This window comes from Coffea arabica, chromosome 3c, assembly GCF_036785885.1.
Source record: "Coffea arabica cultivar ET-39 chromosome 3c, Coffea Arabica ET-39 HiFi, whole genome shotgun sequence".
NCBI lineage: Eukaryota > Viridiplantae > Streptophyta > Magnoliopsida > Gentianales > Rubiaceae > Coffea > Coffea arabica.
In genome coordinates this window covers 16,176,387-16,184,087 of record NC_092314.1, presented here as the reverse complement: position 1 = coordinate 16,184,087, position 7,701 = coordinate 16,176,387, and the positions used below count along the sequence as shown (strand labels likewise).

Genomic DNA, 7,701 nt, shown 5'->3' with positions numbered 1-7,701 from the left:
TCGCTCTTGAAACTTGGTGAAGTCTTAAATTTATTTAAATTCTCTAACGATAACATTACAAATTTTTCAGGTGTAAATAGTAGTATTTTTTTTCTTTGTTTTCTGCTCTAAACTTCAAGTGGACCTATTTGTATAAAAGATAGTTGTGTTCCCATTGGTGGGTGCTAATGACTTAACTGGTGCTGTTTATGTAAGGATGATTTTATTTTATCTAAACTTTAATTTGTTCATAAAAATATCCTCATATGAGTGAATTATGGGTCACTATGACTGAGCCACCTTTTGCGTTTATATGGGCTAAGAAAAATTTTTATTTTGTCTTATTAAGATTATAATTTTTGAGAGCTATATGAATTGCTTAGTTGGTCGTTTACAATATTTGGTTATTGCTTGGAAGTCTCTTGAGTTCTTAGTTTTAATTTATCTACTTATGCTTGTCATTATTTTACTCAAATATCAATTATTTTTACTGCAATAGAAAGGATGCATGTCTATTCCTCTATTTTAGAAGGCTTGGGAAATCTCAGGGAATATTGTGGTGATTGTACTTTATATTATTTTGCTCTTACCTTGCAAGAGTTGTAGTTAGAGTTCAACTTTTCTTAAATGGTTTGTTATTTGCTAAAGTCCAAAAGAGTTCAAATACCAAGTCTCATCACAGTTCCTCAACCAAGTCCCTAAGATCATCAGAAAAGCTCAGTATGGATCATGTGTTTTTAGAGATGTTTTTCAAAACCTTTACCATAGCGATGCATGCGAAAAATTTTTATTGTAGATGATTCATTTAGATTCGGTGTTTTAAAATTGTATTTTGGGACATTTTTAGAATTTAAATTATTTTGAATATTTTTTTAGAAATTTGTTAAAAATTTCCTATCACTTACCATCACTCATCACTGCTAGCAACCACCCCTCTCTCCCTCTCTCCCTCTCCTTTCCCATCCCTCTCCACCCACTTTTCCTCACAGTCTCACACAACCTAGCCCCCTCTGCCCTCTTGCACCCCTAACGACCAACTTTGGTCGCGCACTGGAGGTCACCGAGAAGGGGGGCAATGCTGGTTGAGGAAGAAGGGGAAGAGGGCTTGGAGGGAGGGAGGGTCGCGCACTAGAGGTCACCGAGAAGGGAGGAAGGGAATGGTGGTGGTGGTGGTGGTAGAAGAAGAAAGAAGTTTAGGATATATTCTTCTATTTTTTTTAAGTGTATTTGAAATTATATGCTTTTAGAGTTGTTTTGGAGTTTATTACTATATATCCTTCACACAAAGATACTTTGTGCAAAAATAAGCAAATCCAAACAGAGCCATCGTCTTTATAAAGATGTAATGTGTGCTCGTCAATTGGATGATGCTGGGTAAAGCAAATTACTCCATTTAGTCTGTATAGAAATGGGTTTTGATATTGTCAGAGCAAGAATTTTCTTGTCAGAGCAATTTTTTTCAAGAGATAATATTACCCTTGTCTAATCAAATAGTTGGAATCTAATTAACTTGCTTGAGCCCGCCCCAAAACAAACCACGGCGTTGTCATCCTACCCTCCCCTCCCATCGCCGTTTCTTTAATCTCACCACCTCAACTGAGCAGTTTCTTAACCCTTATGGTTTTTAGACCTGACAAGTCTGAACAATAGACCCATCGATGGCTTAACCGGTCCAATCGCCCAGGCATCCAGTCTAGTCCAGGTTGGAAACAATGAGCATGAAAGTTTCCACCATCTAAAGGTTTTAGGTGGTTTCATGGGGTTTAAGGTTCCAGTTTCAACAGCTCTGTTGTCACAACAGCAAAATGAGACTGATAACCAACAGGAAGAACTATGGCAACCATTTTGTCTGTTCACTTTTCCCAATTCTCAGTAGATACTGAAAAAGGGCAAAAACACAAAGATATGAACTGGTAGTATGCAATTTACTCTTCCACGTTTTAAATGTTAAACTAGGAAACTTTCAATTCTTTTTCCTTCCAATGACACAATTATCCAAACTAGAGCATAAACTCGCTCTCCAAACTCAAAAGATTTATACAAAGATGGACCAAAAGCTAAAGCAAAATTGCTAAAATGTACAGTTTCTTAAATAAACCCAGGTTTCAAGGACCAAGCTAGTGCTTTTCCTCCTTGGGTATATCCTTTCCAGGTATCTCCTTTGGTTTTGCCTTCTCCATTTCCCTAGTTGGGACCAAACACACAATTATATAGTTGCCAATACAAAAAAGATATACCAAGCTCCATTAACAAATATCAGTTAAGGAAACCAAACAAAAGAACGCAGCAAACCAGGACACGAAGGGCACAATACTTCTTATAGGCAACATTATCAAATTTCACCACCAGTTCCCAAGTTGCTCTTCTCATCACATACAACATAAGTAAGAATTAGCTGGATAACACAACCATATAAGTGTTCCCCTCCTCTTCTCTATATTCCACTCTTTCATATGGAACTCCAATCTCATCCAAGATTTCTGGGTCAATTTGGCCACCATTTTGTTTCTTTTAACGTGTATAATTAAGGAATTGCATTCACTATGTCTTCCAAATAAAATAGAGTAGTTTCTCATTTTTGAAATCTGTCTTAATTTATAAAAAACATATTAACATGAACTTCTCATAAAAATCCATTATTTCTTGCCCAGAGATATCCATGCAGGCACATGCTAATGTGACTAATTACCTTAATGCACAAACCAATGCAGAAAAATATAAAGGGCCAAATAAAGGAAATCATTTTAGCCAACAAGAATAAATCATTATAATTTAGCTACCACTAGTGACGAAATTAGGTTGGATTATTGCTCTACTTGTTTCCCTAAGCAAATCAGTCAACCAGAATAGGATTTCAGTCCAAGTTGTTTGGACATTTTCATGCCTTTTGGTTCGAATGTTATTGTACATTTAACTCAGACAAAACATTTGTTGCTGATTTTCAACAACCAAAGATCTTCACCACTGAATTCAGATTCTTCCACAACCAAAACTGGAACCACAGTTTTGGTTGTTAACAACATGAAAGATGTCAAAAGAATAAAACCAACTTTTTATTTTCCTAAAACTAAATCAGTAAATGACATTTTAAACCATATCGCTTACTGCTCGACAAAAACACATCCACACAAGGGAGAAAAGCTCATCATCCACTTACTTTATTAAAGAACAGATGTTCTACAAAAACAAACAAAAGCATTGGAAGAGAAATAAATACATATCAAAATTTCAACACAAAGATGGAAATTCTTTTCATTTAATCATTTTCTTCGTTATAAAACTGACTGAATAAGTATAAGAGCATGACATACAATGGCGAATATAGGGGATATTAAAAGGAAGGCATACTTTGCAGCAGAAGCAGACTCTTCCTCGAGCCAATGGCGAATCTGTCGAACATTGCGTCTGAAGATGGTAGACGATTGCTTGATATCAGTCCTCATCAGCAGAATCACAGCACCAACACCCGCCACTGTGAGTATAAAGTTGGTTAAGGCCATTTGCCTGGTCGTTTCACTTCAGTAACACAACCCTGTTTTCATTATACTGAATGATTTAAGAAATACAAAAAAAAAGTTCCATAAATTCAAACCATTCAAATAGTACACCAAAGTCATCATCAGGAATTTGCATAAGAAACATTCATCCACAATATAATAAAAACCCGAAAAATCCTTTTTTTTTTTTCAAAGCAAACAGAAAGTCTGAAAATTCAGCAATTATTCATACCCGAATCCAAATTGGGAGGTTTAGGTGAATCCAAATTTCGGAATCAAAACTTGACACAAAAAAAAAACAAACAAAGAAAATTCGCTTACTGTTGCTACCCATCCTCCTAATAGAATCATCCCTAGCCCACAGCCCGATTCGGGATGAGTCGACTAGTGGGTCAGAAAAGCAGCCACTCGACGAACCCGTTTCAACACACAATCAAATCAAAAACCCTTGCTCTTTACTTTTACTAGAATTACTTAGAAGACAATGATAATCCCCCAAGAAAATCCCTAAGGAAAATCCATTCACCGAACAAATTCAGTACAAGAAAATTCACAACCAAGAAAGACAAGAAACTGACAAGGAACTGACCAATCTTAGGCCAAATTTGTTTTCTCAAATACCCTTAAACAGGCGGGAGAGAAGGAGAAGGAGAAGGGTGACTATTGTTTCCCCAAGCAAGGAGAAGAAGAAGAGGATTATCGCGGAGAAGAGGAGGCCAAGAAAAATGGGCGTTGCGCTGGGGAGGAGAAAAAGAAAAGTGGGCTTAAACGATGACGTTTAGTAGGCTGTTTGAGTGGATTTGGGATGGTGTTGCAAGAAAACTCAGTGAAAATTTGACCCGAACTCGACCAACATCAAGTTACATCAAGTTCGAGTTGAACTCAGCTGGTCAAATCAAGACATCGAACTCGATTCAAGCATAAAGAAACTCCTCTACTTAGTGAAATTATATATATATATATATATATATATAAAAGATAGTAAAATTATATATATATCTCTAAATTTTTATTATTTATTAAGAAAAACAAATATTTTATTCATTTTTTAAAAATAAAATAATCATTTTTACTTTTTAACCTCAAATAGGCTCAAGTTCGAATTCGATTAGATTCGGATTTGAAATCGAATTTGAACTCAAGTATTTACATTAAAAGTTCGTTGAAATCAAGTTTGATAAAATTTAATCGAGACTTGATTCCATTACATCAAAGTTCGATTCAATTCGGCTTATTTGCAGCCATAGTTTGGAATTTGGTTAATTAACTGGCAAAGTAACTAATTTATTTCTATAAATTGTTTTAAAGGTTTTCTTTTCCCTTTTTCTTTTTGAGTTTGAGTATATTTGCAATAATTGTATAAAAATACTTTAAATTACTTGCTAAATGCCTAACATTATAGATTTTTTACTGTTCAAAAACAATTTTTATATGGTATAAAAACTATTATTATAATATATGTTTCTGTCAAAAGAATAAAAAGTAAAATGGTAACCTGTCAACCTATGATCAATAATAGATTGAGTGAAAGAATCAAACTTATATGATCTTCTACCAAATACACAAAATATACCATTTTTTTCTCTCTAATACATTTTCACATTGATTAATCCATTATTTGTATATATTTTATGTCATGATTTGCTTAGCTTTTGTTATGAATTTGTCAACTTATGAGCGCATTTCTATGGCTTATTGGACAACTTGCTGGAAAATTGATTTGAGAAGCTGTGGAACAGAATCGAAGATATTTTGGATGAAAGTTACAAGAGTTTATATCTAAACTAGGCCTGATGTGTCCATTGTTGACTATTTGAGGGTAATATAAGATTTATTTAATAATATAGATTTAGAGTCTTCTGTATGATGATAGAGTTGGAGTAACGGATAGAGGAGTGATATATTGGATTGATTTATTTGTAAATAGATATAGTAAAATTGAAGTGATTTGTACTGCCTTTTTTTAAATTAAGATGATATAAAGATTTGATGGGTAATACTGGTTTCAAAAAAATTTGTTTTTTTATTTTAATTTAGTGGTAAGTGAATATTATTTAAATTAATGGAATATATGTTATTTTTTTAAAGTTGATAGGATGGAAAATTAGAGGGAGAATTACATTGACAGTGTTATAATTTATTGTACTTTAGGTGTTGGTAGTTTATGTATTTTAGGATTATAATATTTTCATAATTTGGATAGCTAGGATGAGAATGTGTGGATTGTTTAGTGGAATAATCTATGGAAATGATATAAAAGAATGGGAAATTTCTTAAAAAATAAATGAATAATAGATATTTTTTTGGCAAATTTTGATATAGTTTGGTTGCTGTGTGATGAGATAAATTAATAATTTGGAATAATTTCATATTGTAGCTTGGTAAAATATGTGTTTATTAATTAAGTAGGTTTTTTTTATAAGTAAAGATGATATTGATTTAGTAAAAAAGATTATATATTTTGTAATATGTATGTATGTATATGTGTGTGTGTCTGTGTGAGTTTAGTATTTTATTTTAGGTGATATAATGGTTTAATTTTTTATAGTTTTTATATTTTTTTTTGGTTTTATTTGTTTGTTATATTTTTATTTATTTATTTATATATGTATATATATATGTATATGTTTATTTAATATTTTATTCGGGGTTGTATGACTGTTTAATATTCTTTTAGCATGTTTATTTTTTCTAGTTTTGTTTGTTTGCTATATTTGTGGTGTTTGAATTTGTTTTGTGATTCACGCGTTAATATGATTTTTTTTTTAGTTGCATCATGTATATTTTTGTTTGTATATATAAGGATGCGGTTTTAAGTATTTTATGTAAATTTCTAGTAGTTTGCTTATCTTTGTTATAGTTTTAGAGAAAAGTCTGTGGTTTTTTATTTTGGTTTTCAGTGGTATATTTTTTGATTTTTTTTTAATTTTTGAAATATTATTGAAGTAACAATTGATTATTTTAATTTTTGAAATAATTATTTGAAATTATTTTATATTTTTAAAAAGAATCAGTTGTATTAGTGCAATCTAATACAAAGCAGTACAATTGATTTGTATTCATTAGATATATAAATTTTTTGCCTATATTTATATTATAGAAAAATTATATTTTTGCTGATGTATATATTATAGAAAATTTATATTCGTTGTGTGTTATGTGTGAAGGTCAAATTTTTTTTAAGGTGCATGTACATTTCTGTGTACGTATGTGTGGGGTTATCATTGTATATATTTGTATATGAATTTTTGTTATAGTAAAGTAGACCAGTTGGTAATGCTATAAATTTTTTGAAGTTGCATGATAAGAGAAATGTAATAGTTGGCGGTAAAATTTTGATTTTGTTAAATTCAAGATAGATAATTTAGGGTAATATAATTGTTATGGGTGATAAGTTGTAATGGAGATGCTTAATCATGATTGGTAGAGAGGTTTAATCATGATTGTTAGATGAAGTCTCTGTCAAAGAGGTGGATATGATAATTGTTTTCGTTGAGTAAGGTGAAGAGCACAATACTTCCTTCATGTAAGAAATATTTGCGTGCAAATGCTGGCCAACCTTCTGTTAATTGGATCCCTTCTAGCTGAAAGATCCATCGGGTTTTAGTATGATAGCAGTTGATAATTCCTGTTTCATTTGTTTGTATATATGTTGGTATATCACCGACGAGCATCTGTGAAAGAAGGTGAAAAAAAATGTATTTGTTATATGAGTTAGGAAGTAGTAATGTAGTGTATGGATTCTATTGATTATAATGTAAGTTACATGAAACTTACCAAAGATTCAAGATCGTCTGCTGTTAGCATTATATAAAATGAGAAATGCATCATTAGTTTTTCTTGTTCTGTGAATATTGCTTCAATAATAAAGAAAGAAAGGGATTAGTTTATTCTGTAATAGAGGCTTGATGTATTTTTGTGAAAGATGCAGATTGTTTTATAGAAAAGGGATTGCTCACTGTATTCAATGGATGATAGTGGATTGTTGAGAAAGATGTTCCATTGATGAGAAACCAAGCAGTTGTTTTGATTATAGATGGCTACTCTGAATACCATACAGCCTATATGTAAAAATCGAAGAATTGAACCATCTTGGAGATTGAATTTGGTCCATCCGGATAGTTGAAAGTTGGTATCAAGTTTGACAAACCATGTGCGGTTTCCATTTTGTATAATCATTGTATTTGTCCAACAGTTTCTCAAATGTGGATAAAATAATGTATTG

General features: G+C 31.9%; 1 long non-coding RNA gene across 2 annotated transcripts; it reads right to left on the bottom strand.

Annotated features, from left to right (window-relative positions):
- Window positions 1–1,885: 1,885 nt before the first annotated feature.
- LOC113734795 (uncharacterized) lies at window positions 1,886–4,406 on the bottom strand. Of its 2 annotated transcripts, none has more exons than XR_003459389.2 (3): window positions 3,798–4,406; window positions 3,328–3,511; window positions 1,886–2,163 (listed from the first exon to the last, which is right to left on the bottom strand). It is a non-coding gene; the product is annotated as an uncharacterized lncRNA (long non-coding RNA). The 2 variants fall into 2 exon arrangements; XR_003459390.2 differs by having other exon boundaries at window positions 4,066–4,401.
- Window positions 4,407–7,701: the final 3,295 nt, after the last annotated feature.